This window comes from Neodiprion fabricii, chromosome 4, assembly GCF_021155785.1.
Source record: "Neodiprion fabricii isolate iyNeoFabr1 chromosome 4, iyNeoFabr1.1, whole genome shotgun sequence".
Taxonomy (NCBI): Eukaryota; Metazoa; Arthropoda; class Insecta; order Hymenoptera; family Diprionidae; genus Neodiprion; species Neodiprion fabricii.
Window position 1 is genome coordinate 8,634,402 of NC_060242.1, and position 15,970 is coordinate 8,650,371.

The 15,970-nt window shown below is 37.4% G+C and overlaps 1 protein-coding gene and 5 non-coding genes across 11 annotated transcripts in view; all 6 read left to right on the forward strand.

Annotated features, from left to right (window-relative positions):
- Positions 1-15,970, forward strand: part of LOC124179789 (protein artichoke-like) — a 263,799-nt gene that overhangs the window by 206,206 nt on the left and 41,623 nt on the right. The window lies entirely within an intron of this gene.
- Positions 9,266-9,384, forward strand: LOC124181744. The gene has a single exon (XR_006870555.1). It is a non-coding gene; the product is annotated as a 5S ribosomal RNA (ribosomal RNA).
- LOC124181824 lies at positions 9,736-9,854 on the forward strand. Its single transcript, XR_006870620.1, has one exon. It is a non-coding gene; the product is annotated as a 5S ribosomal RNA (ribosomal RNA).
- Positions 10,200-10,318, forward strand: LOC124181830. The gene has a single exon (XR_006870621.1). It is a non-coding gene; the product is annotated as a 5S ribosomal RNA (ribosomal RNA).
- Positions 10,671-10,789, forward strand: LOC124181853. The gene has a single exon (XR_006870628.1). It is a non-coding gene; the product is annotated as a 5S ribosomal RNA (ribosomal RNA).
- On the forward strand, positions 11,135-11,253 carry LOC124181864. The gene has a single exon (XR_006870639.1). It is a non-coding gene; the product is annotated as a 5S ribosomal RNA (ribosomal RNA).

The following is a 15,970-nucleotide window of genomic DNA, read 5'->3' on the forward strand; positions in this document are numbered from 1 at the left end:
CCACTGAAACAAGAATAAAATGAGGAAGAAGAAATTGTTTCACGAGGAATTGCAAAAACTTCGTGTAAGATTATACAGTAATGAATCCAACCTCAAAAATGATGTGAATAATGCACTAATAAAAGACAATATTACCGTTCTTTCATTCCACATAACAATTTGCATCTATCCGTTACGGAGAAATGTTCCATTAGCTTCCCAAAGAAGTCAAAAACTTCTTCCAATCTATTGGAGTTTTATTGCAGATCTTATGAAGTTATTATCTGTGATGTTATTCTTTTGATGGCACTTAATGTGAAATAATTTAATGAAATCGGTAAAACTCTCTTGAATCTGGTGAAGTGATGCAAGCCAACGTAATTATTAATCGCAAAATAGACACGAATTCTCTGCGGATAAAATTGTCGCGAAAAAAATCTTTGACAACTAGGTATATCGAAGATGAAAAAAATTGAAAGAGAAGATATTCAGTATCGAAATTATCTCGGTTAGGAAGCGCAGTTATATTATTTTCACATTATATTGGACGAAAGAAACGGAAAGCGAGTTTAAAGATGAATTCAGAGAAATGAGAACTTTTTATATATATATATATATATATATATACATGTAATTGTTTTGCTACGTTCTCTTTGAGTTTCTATTTTTTTCACGTTAGGTTATGCACGTGTTTTTTGTCTCTCAACCTAAATGAAAATTTTTCCTATTGTTATAAAATTGGCAACTTTGAAACGGTATAATATTCTTTTGATATAACTGTAATTTGAGGCAATGAATAAACACGAAATTCGAGATGAAAGGATAGAAACATAGAGAAGGAAAAAAATTCCTTGGTGATAATCATAATTTTACAAAAAATTTTATCCTAAATTGTTTTTCATTCACCAATTTTCAAACGAGAGCTCGAAAAGAGATATTGAAAAAAATTGAAACATATTCTTTCCCATCTTGAATCGTAGATTCATAAAAAAAATGGGAATAAATTTCTATTTCCCCAAAATCGGCAGCTCTAAATCAATAAATTAGGGTGAGCAAAGTCAGAAAGGTGGCAAATAAGTAAGTGAAAATGCGTTGTGTAAAAAAAGAAAAAGGTGCCGGTGAAAGTGAATTATCAGCAGTAAAATGAGTGAGTGAATGAATACAAAAAATGTTGAAAACAAGTTAAAGCATATGAAAGTTTTGAAAAATTGATAAATACAGAGGTTGATAGTGAAAAGAGTAAATAAAACTGTGTATTGCTCCATAAAAAGTAACACTAACAACCAGTAAATAATTGCCGGGCAAATAACTGAGAAAATTCTCTAAATAAGTGAACAAACAAGGGATAAAAGCAAATCTCATGAAGTAAGCGCAGAAAATTGAGTTATCAAGTTGGCAAGTGATTGAAAAAAAAAAACAACTAATTTTGAGATGAGTAAATAAACGAGGGTTAAAAAGTAAGCAAATTTGTAAAATAAATGTGTCAGATTGATTGAAATTATAAAAAAGCTGGCACATTGCGGTTTTCTCATTAATAAGCAATTAATTTCCCATTCCACAAATGCAATACGATTTTTTGATCAATCCGTGTTTTTGTACACTACAGCGTACAATCTTGATTTTCGTTTTTTACGATTTTTTCGAAGTATGCTGCATATTCAATAATTGTCAACTGTATGAAAGAGGGGTAAAATTTCCTGACAAATCGATCGCCGTTATTAATTTTGTGGAAATATCCTGACATTGCAATGCAAATTTTGCATAAAGAAATCAATTTCTGAAACATGTCCAAAATATCTAAAAATCATCCAAAGAGTGTTTTTTTATTCAAATTAAGGCATTTTGAGCCAACCCTTACTTGACACACTTCTCTGAAATTACATGGATTCCATATGAGACTGTAACCCAGTATGTCAAATAAGGGTGAATATTTTTATTCTAAAGTGAACGGGTTAATGTGACAAAAGAATGCAAAGATCGTTTGGCGTCTTTTAACTAGTAGACTCGCAGTTCAATCATTTGACTCGTCACCATTGAACTGCCGAGGTTTATTACGTATACACAGGCTGTCGAAACATTCAGTGAAGTATTATTTGTATGAAAAAGGAAACCAGTGATTGGTTTTACAGTATTTGGATAGGCGACGGTGAATCGTGCGGTTTGAAAATAGGGCAAGAAAATAAGCGCGTTTCATTCACCCTCCGAAAACGCGAATGGAATGGAAGGGTGGCTTCCCAAGGTATACACGAAGTTTCTTTATTGGTGGAATCAATTTCCTTGACACGCACCGTGCGCCGTATATACCCATTGAGTTTAAAAAAAGGTTCTTTGGCATGCATCCGCCCTGCTGCTACAGACACGTACCTACATACGTGATACATGAATACACACATGTACGTTATACGCGTATGCAAGCTGGCTCGCAACCGTCGCATAGCAGGAAAGTGAACCGCACCTTCGAGTCGCCCTGTCCCTCAACTCCACGCACGTACATTCGGGGACAATGAATCTGAGAGGGCTAATTTTTTCCACTAGACAGTTATGTTGGCAACACAGAAAAACCTACAGCGCCACAGTCAGCCGAGCGCGAAACTAACTCAATCTCAATAAACGTAACATAACCCATGACCGTCGAATCTAACCTTAAAATACCGCGGGGATAATGATTTGTTAGATTGACAGATATTCTAAGGTTAGATTCAACGGTCATGGGTTATGTTGTTGGAAAATGAGGTTTGAGGTAACATGAATAATTGTTTTTAACGCTTCATTTATTCTCTAGGGTTACTAATAAATGATATTTTTTTTCTTCTCATTAGCTGATTGCTTCTTTACACTGAGATTACTTTCACAGATTTTCGATTACTTTTACAGGAGCTTTCTTCTACTCTCTTCTTCTCTTTCCCTTTCTCACCTTTCTCGTTGCGCGCGCAGCCTTTTCACACCCATACGCACACGTCGTACAGTTAAGCTCGATGTAGCGTACAAAATTACGCATATTTCAACACGTAACATAACCCATGACCGTCGAATCTAACCTTAGAATACCGCGGGGATAATGATTTGTTGGATTGACACGTATTCTAAGGTTAGATTCGACGGTCATGGGTTATGTTACGTTTGTTGAGATTGAGTTAATTTCGCGCTCGGCCTACTATGGCGCTGTAGGTTTCCCTGTATTGCCAACTGTCAAGTGTAAAAAATGAGCTGTCTCATAGTCAGATTCATTGTCCCCGAGTCTACCTTTACACGTTTTCGCGAATCGTGCCACAATCCTTAGACTCAACCAGCATTGCCGACCCTGAAGAAATTAGAGTCCGTTCAAGGAAAACAGAAAAGTTGTTTTCTTATTAAGAAATAAAGTCGTTTGCCCGGGATCTAAAAAAAATCTGAAGATCTGTGGCGAAATCTCTGAATATGGGCTGTGAAATCGAAACAACAGACTAAAAATGAGACTAATTGTGAGGTTACTGAGAAAATATGCATCAATTACGTATTAATTTATTTCACAAATTGGTGGTCCTAAATATTATAAATAAAAACATATTATACAAGTAGAAGTTCCTCATATAACTGTACTTATTGTTAGTAAAATATATTATGTATTCCTGTATCTACTGAGTTTCAGTACCGTCAAACATCACTCTTGAAAATGAGAAATCTAAAGAATTGTTTTGGCGCCAATTAAAGAAATATGCGTCTGATAGGTTGGCAACGCTGGAATCAACAGCGAGGTCCATTAACCCACATAACCTGGAAACCGGAGGCTGAAGTCTTTGGGGCTCAGCTTGACACCCAGCTAGCCAAATGACTCATGACTTTAATCGCTCTGAGGAAAAACTAGAGTGCGAAATTAAAAGACTGTGCCTGCTTGGAGAAAATATTTTGTACCTGAAACAGCAAAGGTGAAAATGATAACGATTATTGTCGTCATGATCAATTTACAGCTGTCGATGCAATGAAACGTTGTTTTCCTTTTCAAACGGGAACATGACCTGGATGATGATGCAGCGAATATTGACAATAACAATTTTTTGCAAATCTTCAACTCATTGAATTACGCTGAAAAAATTCACCAGAGATATTCCCGATTCACACAAATTTCTGTCGCGTTATTTTTTTTTGTATTCCCGTCATAAAAAAAAAATTATACCTGAGCCATTTCTTGCAATAGCATTTTAAACGTACACTGAAATAAAAATAGTTGGATACAAGATAATATTTATTCGAATTTTCCTTAGTATAAAATTTATCCACTTGAAAAATTGTACGACTGTTGCGATAAAAATAATTCTGTTGTGAATAAACTTTTCTTATTAGACGTAAATAACGATTTTAAATAATTAAATGTCCGCTAAGATTTGTTGGAATAAATGTTCTCTCGAATTCAACAATTCTTTTCTTTCAGTATAGTCCCAACGTACTACGTACCAACGAAAGAATTTCAACGTTGATTGTACTACTTCCGGAAACTCGGCTCCGGCCAAAGCACCAAGAAAAGTTCAAAATTGCGTGCTTCTTCTACCGAGGTAGAGCATTGTAACAGATACCAGAGAACTATGTATACCAGATCCACGTCACTCAGGTGGTTGTAATTTCCGCAAAATACAATTTCCGGATTTGCTGAACCGGGCACAGAGTTTCTCGGCTTTTTCTCTGGCAAATAAAACTCGTTATTGCGTCTTGCACTGTACCAACCTCTAGACGGCCACCTAATTGTATCGCGTCATCTGCACGGTGCGCTCCACCTCAATTCCGAACACCATAAAACAGTCGGTAGTATAGTTTTCTGCGACGAAGACGCGCAGTTGGCAAAGCAAATCTGTATTATATATGTCGTGTTGATTGAAATGTTGAAAAACACGATGAAAACGGGTTTAACGAGGTGAAATCCGCCTCACCGTAATCCCTTGGGCTCAGCTTTAATCCGACGGTCAAACAAGTGGGACACAGAAAACACTTTACAAACAGCTGAAAAAAATATTAATAAAGCTCACTGAGTCTGAAGGTGTACCGAGCACTCGGGATTACGTGCAGGAACCAGAAATCAAGTAAGGAGGATATTTTTAATTCTCCCCGAGTAGTGCTTGGAAGATGAATACTTCAGAGCACTTGAACGTTATGTGTCAACCAAAATCACAGGATAAAAATAATTATTCAAGTATAACATTTTTTTTCTTCAATTTACCACGTTTTTAAAACGGACTAAAAAGTATTAAATAATGTTATAAAACGAAAAACGTAGGTTGATAAGATCTGTTTGCTGAGTTTTCTCAACGACAGCTACTTTCTACACTCCTTAGTATTATCTATCGCATGCGCCTCACGTTTTTCGTTTTATAACATTATTTAATACTTTTTATTCTGTTTTTCTCTCGCATTTCGACCAGCTGTCCATCCAAATATATATATATGTTTGAAATCAATTGCAAAATTTGTACCGAACATAATTTAATATTGCATTGTCATCGAGTTCTGAGAGTTATATTTAAAGTTTCAAGTATCCAGCTTATCGAGAAGTTAGTTTCAAATCGATTGCAAAATCTTTACCGAACAGACAAGCAAACGACAAGAAACAGACAGACAAGAAAGCGAGTTAATAAAAACGTGACAATTCGTACCGATATTTACGTCAAACTTCGTTTTTGAACGTCTTTATATGAAGATCAATCGAATTCGGATATATGTGATACGTGCTCTTTATATACACACCTTTTCGACTCGTGACACAAATGAGGCAACGGCACTTTGCTCGGTGAAGAATTTTTACATAAATAAAATGGGCTGGAATAAGAAATTTAGTAAACAAGCATTGGCCATTTAGGAGCCTTATGAGGCATCTCTCCGACCACAGCTGTTAGGGGGCTTATGGGGCCTTTGGACCCCCGTAGAATTACGCCGTTACCTCCCAGCAACCAACGTCTACGGACACCCAACTACCTCACCCGTTTTTATTATTATATAACATAAAAAATACTTTTTGTCGAACCATTCCCTTTCAGCCACCCTCGTTTACGGAAATCCTACCATTCATCCCGTTTTTACCGCCTTCATCATCTTAAATAAAACTCTTTGTTAAACAATTTCCACACAAATTCGACCCACAGTTTCTTTCATCACCCTTGAAATTTGGGGTTAGCATATATTCTTTCAAACACGAAATATTTTGGTAATTTGTAAACTAACAGGCAGCTATCACGAAATAGAACAATTTATTTCGTTGTACGGCCAGAAAAACCGTTTTTATGTAAGCATATTTATAGGAAATAAAAAGAATAAAACGGATTATAAACTAAAAACTATATTATTTTACAAACAATTGGTACAGACCCAATTGAATTTGTATGGGTTGTGTAAAAATAATTGATTTGTTATACGACCTATCGCTTTACGGCCAAGTTTTGCGAAACGTATCTAGGACGTAAAGCGAAGTATGGGTGTACTTGGTTCTCTTCACCCTCAGATTGTCGATAAGCGAATAACAAATCTTCGCTGCGAGGCTGCGGATTACGTATAACTTACACTTGAGAATGTCGATACCTAATTATATTCCTACATGAATACATTTATATGAGCAGATGGAATTTACGGTAAGTCAACTCTGACCTTCGATCAGACGTCTCGCGATTATTTTAAGGGTTTTAGAATTAATTGAAGAGTTCACGATTTCTCGAGTACCTGTTTAATATTTTCATCGAGTGTCGGTTGAAGAATTTGAATTATTAATATTATAGAAGACATTCTGCCACGGAGTGTTCCACCGTAGACTTAAACTGACGTCACACCGTTACAAGTAACTTACATAAAACACTTTAAGCTTAGACGAAATAATAATTTTCTTCGACTTTAAACTCAAATAACTTCACTCGCGACGACGCGATAAACGACTTGCTTTGATTCCAAGCTGCTCCACACGATCTATAACAAATTTACTTTGACTAGCTTCACATGACCTTCAATTGGAACATGCTTAAATTTTGCTTCAGTTATGATGGTAAACCAATAACGCCAGTGATCAGTGCAAAGTGTTCATGCCAAACTGCTTGTCTGGCATTCACAGAGTTTCACCAACCATGCAAGCATAGAGTTGATGAAATAATCGAACTGCTGAAGCTCACATAAGTAGGTACGCCGGTACCATCAAACCGCAAAGGATCCATAAGTCATATTAGAAGAGGTGGAAGACGTGACCACAGTGTAAATATCCGACACTCTATCGTAGTAGGTATAAGGGCTTGACTCTGACAACTCCAAGGCCCTTTATCATCTCTTAACAACAATTAACACGAGACGGGGTTCTCCGTGTAATTTTTATGCCACGGTCGTATCACCTTGCGGATAATTTGACGACCGGGCTACCGTTTGTCGGTGGCATCCAAGTCACCGTGCTTATACGCCAAACTTTCTTGTTCGCGAAGGATACAAATTTTTCTAACTTTATAACGATCTCCTTCTCCGTTAGGTACTGGTTGCATCAAACAAAAACTTTTCCCAACTTTTCTCGACCAAGTATAACGGAAGCAATCCCTCCACTTTACCATATTCCGGGACATGTCTACCTTATTCTTTCACCTTCTCAAAAGTAAGAAAAGTCGTTCGATGTAATAAGTATGGGTTCTCAGTTTACTCCAAGTAAGACCTCCCGTGAAGTCCGTAACACTTGCCGTCCATAACTAGCGGAAATTGGTCCCAGTCATTTTCGCAATCTCATTACTGTTAGTAATGACTTATATGTTCTTTTGTTCTTTCTACCGAAACTTTGATTCCACTCCGCCAATTACCACTGAACAAATTTCAACGGGACCCAGAACCTGGTGTGTAAGCACTTTGTGTAAGTATTGATGTGGCTTAAAAGGAACCATCCCTTTCGGGGAATTGGATTTTCTGTTCCACTGTCCTTTCTACCGGCCACTTTTTCAAACGGAAACCCGTAGATATATTGTCTACAGAGAAACTCACGGACACCGACACCCACATTACCTACGTATATATGTAGCATCCTTCAACATCCAAAATAACGAAACGACAATTTTTGACGTCAACTTGCTTAGATGTGTGGTCATTTCTGTACCTCAATTCTGTAACACTCTCCAATTAGTACCTAATCCAATCGCGTTGGATCAGAACAACATTTCCATTAGCGTAGGAAACGTGAATAAAAGTAGATATATATATACAATTAGAAAATTTAGTTGCATGAAGAGCAATTTCGTATCTTTGCATTTTTGGTTATTTCTAATATATTATCTATAAATTTATTTAGTAAAACCGATTGATTCGGATTCTAGACCCTTTAAACTTTTTATTTACGAATTTTGAAGTATCCCTCGGTTATACATGTTTATAATATGGCAATAAGTTGAATACAGAATTGTTTCGGAAAATATTTATCTGTATCAAATTCAGTCGCCTCTTCGAACCCCAAACTGACAGGTCCTTATTTATAGTCTTCGGCACGGTTATTTTAGCAATTACATCTGCCGGCAAGGTGTAATTTTACTATTTCTGCCTGTGACCTGGTTGTTTACGGACCAGTTATGGTTTTCAATTATACACCTGTTATGGTGGTACTGCGAATTGAAAAAAATTCGAGTATATTTCGAAGACTTCAAGAACCTAAGTAAACTGCTGTATGAGTCTCATCTTTGTTTTTTTTTATCTTTTTTTTTTATGTGAAAGTTGGGGTAATGTCAAAAAAACTTTGGTAAACTTTGAAGTATATTACTCTTGGATATCATACTTCAATCGTAACTCTGTAATCCCATTTTCTAAAATAAGAGCCTGTAGACCGATATAGTTGAAGGTGCGTAATTCAGCGAAAAACATACTTCGATGGCGTTCACTTCGAAAAGTTGAATTATATCAGCATTTGAAAATCAATAATATCGCTTATAGAGGATTCATTTTGACGAAAAACACTACGCGAAAGAACTTTTACTATGAATATTCATTTTATTACAGTGAAAAAACTAAAGTATTTACAAAATACAGGATATTGAAATGTTCAGGTGACCCAGTCTTTGCAGTATTGCGTGTTATACTTTCGGTAGTTGACTTCGTGCGTGACCTCTCTGTTATCGACTACCTTTTCGGACATTTCGCCGTGAAATAAGTCATAAGAAAGTTTGCGTAAAAAGTAGCGCACCTTTCCTCCATCTTTCTCACAATCAGTCACATTTTCAACTTCCCGTTTCTCTGTTTCTTTTTCCAACCTAGGAATTAGCTAACAATAAGTTTACAGATTTGTTCGACTTTCGACATTAGATAATAAAGATTGATTTCCATCGGCAACGGCCATACCACGTTGAAAGCACCGGTTCTCGTCCGATCACCGAAGTTAAGCAACGTTGGGCGCGGTCAGTACTTGGATGGGTGACCGCTTGGGAACACCGCGTGCCGTTGGCATCTTTTTTTTTGTCTTGAAACGTTTCAAAGAAGTTTGCATATTTTGATGGTTTTAACAATGATTGTTTTCGCGATTTTACCTACTGGCAGTTTTTTTCTTAATGTTAGACATTCACTGGGTGTCAAATTGGTGTAAGTCAGTGGATCGGAAAAAGCTCTGGAATTTCACACGTTGACGGTTCTCACTTCCGCGTAATCTTGCTGCGCATCATTTTGTCCGCAAGCACTGGGTCAATCAATTGAGAGACATCTCGAGATCCTGACACGCCGAAATTCTTCCAACGTACGCGCTTGCAAACCCTACAGATTTGTTTGACTTTCGAGATGAGATGATACAGATTCTTCTCCATCGGCAACGGCCATACCACGTTGAAAGCACCGGTTCTCGTCCGATCACCGAAGTTAAGCAACGTTGGGCGCGGTCAGTACTTGGATGGGTGACCGCTTGGGAACACCGCGTGCCGTTGGCATCTTTTTTTGTCTTCAAAACGTATCAAAGAAGTTGGCATATCTTTATGATTTTACCAATGATGATTTTCGCGATTTTTACCTACCGGCAGTATTTTTTCGTAGAGATTCACTGAGTTTCAAACTAGTGTAAGTCGGTGAATCAGAAAAAGCTCTTAAATTTCACACACTGTCGGGTCTCACTTCCACGTAATCCCACTGCGCATCATTTTGTCCGCAAGTACTGGGTCAATCAATTGAGACACATCTCGAGATCTTGAGATGCCGAGTCTTCTTCAACCTCACGTTTGCAAACTCTACAGATTTGTTCGACTCCCGAGATGAGATTGTAGAGATTCTTGTCCATCGGCAACGGCCATACCACGTTGAAAGCACCGGTTCTCGTCCGATCACCGAAGTTAAGCAACGTTGGGTGCGGTCAGTACTTGGATGGGTGACCGCTTGGGAACACCGCGTGCCGTTGGCATCTTTTTTTTCTTGAAAACATTTCAAAGAAGTTTGTATATTTCAACGGTTTTTCCAATGAGTCTTTCCGCGATTTCACTTCCTGATAATTTTTTTTCTTATTTTCAGAGATTCTCTGAGTGTCAAATTGGTGTAAGTCAGTGCATCGGAAAAAGCTCTGAAATTTCACACACTGACGGTTCTCACTCCCGCGTAATCTTGCTGCGCGTCATTATGTTTGTAAGCACTCCATCACTCAATGCAGAGACATCCTAATTCCTGAAACACCGAATTCTCCTCAGCCTACATGTTCACAAATCCTACTGTATATTTGTTTGACTTTTGAGATGAGATGATAAAGATTCATTTTCTTCGGCAACGGCCATACCACGTTGAAAGCACCGGTTCTCGTCCGATCACCGAAGTTAAGCAACGTTGGGCGCGGTCAGTACTTGGATGGGTGACCGCTTGGGAACACCGCGTGCCGTTGGCATCTTTTTTTTCCTTGAAAACGATTCGAAGAAGTCTGCAGTTTCGGACGGTCTTTTTTAACGAGTCTTACCGTGATTTCACTTACTGGCAGTTTTTTTCTTAGATATTTACTAGGTGTGAAGTTGGTGCGAGTTAGCGGCTCCAAAAAATTTCTAGCATTTCACACATTAACAGTTCTCACTTTCACGTAATCTTACTGCCCATCATTTTGTCCGCAAGTACTGGGTCAATCAATTGAGACACATCTCGAGATATTGAGATGACGAGTTTTCTTCAACCTACACGTTTGCAAACTCTACAGATTTGTTCGACTTTTGAGATGAGATGATACAGATTCCTTTCCATCGGCAACGGCCATACCACGTTGAAAGCACCGGTTCTCGTCCGATCACCGAAGTTAAGCAACGTTGGGCGCGGTCAGTACTTGGATGGGTGACCGCTTGGGAACACCGCGTGCCGTTGGCATCTTTTTTCCCCAAAAGTTCTCTAGAATTTGCTTATTGCCAATGTTTTCCTTCTGAAAGTTTTCCTCGTTTATGTGAAGTTTTTTTAGAGGGTCTGAGGGGGAGGAGGGGAGGAGTCACGAGGTTTCGTCACATAACTCTTTATTACTTTTTTTCGGCTTTTCTTAAGAATTATGAGCTTTCGATCTTTAATTTCGTGCATACACAGGCATATTTCTTTCCAACTCTCCATTTCTCTGCATTCAAAGAAAAAAGGAAGTTATGTAATCACCCCGAAACCTAGACATTTCAAGTTTTGGAGGATAACCTCCGACCATTTCGGATGGACGATTGTGTGCGTGTGTATGAATGTATGTATTATGTGGGACAAACTGTTTTGTCCGATGGTATCTCGAGAACGATATACCAGTGATTTCAATGATTTTCATTTCAATTGACGCAGCTTTTTCAAACTCAGAACTGATTAGATTTTGACTCTAATCGGTTCAGTACTTTTTGCATTATTTAAATAACAACATCCAAAAATGAAATGAAATGACATCTTGAGAAGGTATGAATGGATTCGTATGAAAATTTATACCACAGGATTTTTGGGTTGTTGATCACGAATATAAAGTCAGATTTGGTGGAAATGGTGGAAAAAATTTGAAATCATTTAGATCTTGAGAGAAATTAGTAGGTGGAGCTTTTCTGAGACAGATCAATCCAAGGTCACACTTCGAAAATTTATAATGATGAATCCATTATAGCGGTTCAGAATAAAAAAATTATCATATTTTCATGTAACACGGCACCTAAGGGCATTTAAACCATCAGGTTCGAGGCTTGATTTACATCTACCCTAAAGCCGTTTGTTACGAAAGTTATTGACTAAAAAAAAATCTCGATGTGTTATTAAAATCAGTGCAAAAAACACCCGTAACTTTGAAACCATTAAATAACTTACTAAAAAAGAGCCGCAAGGACAGTTTCGCATACAATACACACTCTGTATTACTGTCGAAATATACCAACATCGTCTGTCATCTGAGTCGGTAAAAGCTCACGTACGACTAATTTCCTTCTGCATATTAAAGCTAACAGTTGGATCTTGGCATCCGCGCCATTAACTTGATAAATACTCTACGTGCAGCTATCTCCTTATAAGATTGATGGAATGTACCGATTTCAAATGATCACCTCCCAAGCGTTTCAGCGCTTCGCTGAACGCCTGAATCGTTCCGACGCTACGCGATTCACTGACTTGCGAATAACGATTCGCTACTCGCTCAAGTATCCATAATAATTCTCAGTATTTTTCACTTAATCCAAAACTGGGTGACAAACATCGTCGAAATTGTTCTCTACTTCAACTTCAAGTTGAAGAAAATTTCATATTCAACCCTGAAAAAGCACATCTCTTCGAAATGCAACGTACACCTGATTTCGAAAACTTCGTTTTTCAGTTGTTCACCTCACTTGTAGTTACTTATGAATTGACTTGAATCAAGGTCATGCAGCATTCCTAACTTTACCGACGGAGCATCTTTTATTTACGAAATTACAGTAATTCCTATTAATTCTCGTCTAGCGACCTCAATATTTTATGAAAACAGTCTCACAATGGCTCATTTTACTCCGCATTATGTCCGGAATTAAGCAAAGTATCTCAGGTACGCACTTTTTTGCCCCTGAAATGCAAGAAATGTAAGAATAGTAAAGAATCTGCACATTTTTTTAAACGATTTTTAGGATATGACTAACTTTCTCGAATTGTTTTATAAAAGAGCGACGTACCGTCGAAATTTGAACCCTTGCCGTTCGTTTGTTCGTTTAATATATGAAGAAAAGGGGTGGGTTTGCTCGGTCGGTAAAGGTAGAAGTACTACGTAACCTTGACTCACTGCCGAGACTCTCGTGACGGACAATTCGAGGAATAAATAGGTGTAATCGTTCTCGCATGCATTACCCCGTGAGTGAGGGTGCTTTGCTAGGGTTCGGGTCGAGACTTGGGATGACGGAGGTTACACATTGGCCGCGTTTGCCCGAGACGTTTGCCGAGGTTAGCTTAACCGAATGAGCACCAATCGAGCTAATCTCTCCATCTTATGGTTGTCGAGTAACCTGAGCTGATAACTAACCTCGCCCTCTCTCGCGCCCTTATCCTATCACCTCGGCCTGCCACCTTAAACCTCGAGACGGAATCCGCGTTACAGTTTCGGCCTAACTGTGAACCCGACATTCCCTTACGCGGAATACAAACTCGATCTTCGTTGTTTGCGTGAATCCCAGAGTCCACGCAACGCGCAATTATCGGTTACGTGCCTGCTAGTCCTCCTCTGCAAACTTCGAATTATCTTAAACAATGGTGATGTCTGGTTCTGTTAGAGAACGGGAATCTTCTAGTATCATTCTGAAATTCGTACAGGTTTGTCACGCTCAAGAAACGCAAATTTTTGTCGTTTTTTAACTTCAAACGTATCGTAAGTTAGTGATGTATATATAATATATATACAATTGTTTATATCAAATCAAGGATCATTTTTTCCAATTTGTTTAAGAAAAATGATTGAATATGTTCTAATTCTGATTTTCGTACATGTTAATTTTTTTTTTTTTTAATTCTTTTTTCAATCATTTGTAAATGAAAAGAAACTTCTTTTTTGCGGATAATCTTCACGGGCTACCGCCTGCAGGTCGCAATTTTCAATCTAGGACAAAAAAAGGTAAAAGATTCTGGAAGAAGATGCCAAAATCTTGTGAAGATTTTTCAGAAATATTGATATTTACAAAAATGGCGTCAATTCGAAAGCGATAGTTAATTTTTTTCTGAAAAGAATCAGTCACGAATCGATGATAAAATCCTTAAATTTCTGTTGATCGAAAAAATCTGACGTGCTTCACTAGAAAATATCGTTATAAGGCTAGAGTTAAAATTTGGAGTTGATCGGTTGAAAATTGAAGGCGCTCGTTCGTAACCCGCCTTGAAAAACACAGATTTATGAAAAATGCATTTAAAAGACGCGCATTTGAAGCTCGCTCTCAAATTACCTACAAATTTGCAGAGATATTTAAGATGACTCAATGTTTATAGGTGAATATCTATTAATCGATCAGACTTAAGAAAATTCTGTCACAGTATTTGTTTATAGAATATGAAATTTCTTACCAGAATCTGTATTTAGATAGTTTATAAGTCAAGTCGTTTACGAGAAAAAAAAAATCAAATATTTTCGCATTTTTTTTTTTTTGTATGTTATTTAAGTGGAAAACGGAAAAAATAAAATAGGCATCTGTAAATATCAATATCAAAAGCTCATATTTGGTCGAGATATTTTATTCGAGATGCTCTACCGAAACTTTGAACCGGGTTTGAAAAAAAAAGAATGAATTTTTTTGGAACACCTTGTTACGCATTGTTCATATTTTTTAATTGTTGTTCCCTTATCTCTTTGTCCCGTTTCTTGAACCATTAATGCTCATTTCTTGAATTCAACCAACCACTGATCCAATTCCCTGTCACCGAATAGGCAAAAGTGGCGTGCGCTGTTTTGTTTTCGTCCGGAAATACACGGGGTGCCGAGTGAGTTATCCTCGCCGGTTTCCTTCTTTATTGAGGGATTTCCCTTACACAGCATGTCGCGGATATACAACGCACATAAACGCGTGCGTAGCCGGAAAAGGCGTCGACTCGAAGGTTCCCTTGCTTCCGTAATCCGGACGGTCCTAGTTTCTCTCATATCGGACTCCGGGGGGATGGATGGCGGCGTCTTTCGGCTAACATGGGGCAAAAAAGTTCGTGTGTTGAAAGTTCAAAACTCGTCAACTTTTTTTTTTCTTTTTTTTTATGGAAGAAACGGTAATAAGATAATAATATTTAAAGAAGTTATTAGGCGCATATTCAAGTATAATACAAAAAATTACGATCCACAAATATTTTGAAAATGCCGACACTGAATTAAATATATGCCTGATAACGTAACTTCCTGACAAATTATTATTTCATTACCTTTTCTTCCATCAAAAAAAGAAAATGGTCAAAAAAAAAGCTCTGTTTTAGGTTTTTACAGCGGTGTTACCACTTAATCAACATACTTTATTTCCAGGGACTTCTTTCATCTTTTTGTATAAATTTATACCCCAAAAAACGTATTACGGAGCATCGAGGCACCGGACACAAGCCTGTAACAAAGTGAAGAACTACGAATAATATTTTTGAAATTATCGATTTATCATACTTGCTGTAAACTGTCGCCGCGATTCTCAACGAAGAATAAAGATTATCACTGATTAATTATTCCCGATAAAATATTTGACGCTAGAACATTGAAAGTTCTCTTCAGTGTACAAAACTTTATTCATTAATTGACTAATTTCAATTTCAACATACTTTTCGCATATTTAACTGCGTATAACTAGTCCTTTGAAATTCCTGTTCAACTCAATCGCGTTTGCCGTGTAGCCATATTGATTAAATCTTTCCTCTGTTGTCCCGTCGTGAATCAAAAATCTCAGCAAACCTTTCTAAATTCAAGCCTTATTGTTTGACTTCTCAATTAATTGGATTAGTTATCACTCGAACTTGATACAAGGTTTCTAAAATATTTCAAAATTAATATCTTGTATCATTGACGTTTTATTTTAATTTTCTTCCTCTTTATTTGCATAATTTTTCGTTCAGACTTTGCTCAACAGACGTGACAAGATTTTGTTTTTCATAAAAGTGGGACAATCGCGAG